Source organism: Cynara cardunculus, assembly GCF_001531365.2.
Source record: "Cynara cardunculus var. scolymus isolate 2C chromosome LG 11, CcrdV1, whole genome shotgun sequence".
Classification (NCBI taxonomy): Eukaryota; Viridiplantae; Streptophyta; class Magnoliopsida; order Asterales; family Asteraceae; genus Cynara; species Cynara cardunculus.
The window spans coordinates 7,981,256-7,983,143 of record NC_037538.1 but is presented as its reverse complement, the minus strand read 5'-3'; positions in this window follow the sequence as shown (position 1 = coordinate 7,983,143).

Sequence of the window (1,888 nt, the reverse complement as noted above, 5' to 3'; positions counted from 1 at the left end):
CCTTGGATGTCATGCACATCGAGAAGAATGTATGTGACAACATTCTTGGTACAGTTCTGGGGTTTGATGGAAAGTCTAAGGACGATCTTAAAGCCCGCAAAACTCTTGAAGATATGAAGATACGCAARCATCTTTGGCCGAAGAAACCCCGAGGCACCTCAGGAAAAACAACGCTACCTTACGCCAATTACACAGTGAAGCCTCAATTTCGCCTCGAGGTGCTTGATCAAATTGCCGCGGTTCAGTATCCCAGTGGTTATGCTGGAAGCTTAAAGAACAAGGTAAACATAAATGACAAGAAGTTTTATGGTTTGAAGACTCATGACTTATGTCATATTAATTAATAATGCTAAACTTTTTATTTCATATTTGCTTTTTAGGTTTTCTTTGAGATTGATTGGAATGGACCTCCGGGTGACGCATTATTTGATTGGATCCACCTAACTGCGCGCCACTCATATATTAGGTGGAAAACTGATTGCCACACATTATATAAAAAGCAAGGTCGTCTCCCGATCCCAAAGAACTTTGTACATCGGCCAGATCAGTGGGATTTTTTGTGCACACTTTTTGAAAAAGAAACATGGAAGGTATTTAATAAGTAAATAATTAAGTATATAAATTTTTTTTGAGTTGGATTATGGACTGTCTTCGTTCTAACTCGTTGTCTTTGAAGCTTTTACGATTGCTTTTATATGGCTTTTATATAATTAGCTTTTGTGCATTAACTTATATTGGATAGTTTGTTTGTTAGTAAGATTTGCATGTACTCCCATGCCTTTTTGCTTTCTTTAGATTGTAAAATAAATGCTTCTCATGTTGTAGAATAAATCAAAGAGAATGACGGAAGCAAGGTTGTCAAAAAATAGGATCGAGCACAAATCGGGACCTACTTTGTTCCGGTTTAGGGCTAACAACCTTGAAGCTACCGGACATGTGGCTCCTTATCTCGGTACAATTGCCGAGACCACTACAAGTGAAGACCGTAAAGTAAGTAAACATGAGCTTTTGTTTTCTTGTGGTCATGATTTTTATATTTTTTTCATTTGCTGTTCAGCATCACTTTTTCAYCTTGGACGCCCGTTTTAGCTTAGATTTAGCCTGAATTTACAGAAACTCAAAACTTAAAWGTTGTAGGACCGTTTGTTAGCTTTCCARATCATCTTTAATCACTTAAATCCGAGCTCGGASGAGTGATATATGTTCGAAATACCATAGTCTCACAAAGCTGTCAAAAATATTTTTTTATCCCTTTTTCGTTCCAACTTTTCCAAACCTTTATAAAAACACATTAATTTAGTTCGTTTTTTACCATTTCAACTTATTAATGAGGGATAATTGACACGAAATATATAATTGTAATAAAAACAATTGTTTGAATCGTATTTACAGAAACTTGTTGAGGAAGAGATTGAGAAGATTAAGAACGCTTCTGAATGCACTCCGGAATCTGTCGGGACTCTAATTCGTTGCCCAATCGAAAAAGAAATATCAATCATCGAGCAAATTGTTGGTCCGTCGGTAGGTACGGTTGTTCGAGGTATGGGTAGTTTGGCGGTTAGACCTGCGAGGTTGAGAGGACCGGCGAAGGGATTCTCTAAGCCAGTATCTACAGTTGACGACGAAAATTTGCGGCAACAACTTGCCGAGCGTGACGAGGAGATTAGATTGTTAAAAGAGGGACAGCATGAGGCAAAAAAGGAAGCTGCCGAGCAAAGAAAGATGATACAATCATTGATGACTATGTTGGGTGCTAGTGATTCAAACTCTAACACAACAACTCCRACCTCTCACGCTTTAGGTTAAGTTTTTAATTTTGTGTTATTGAACTTGTTGCCTACTTTTAGACTTATTTAGGGAAAAACAATTATCTTTCAATTATTGAACA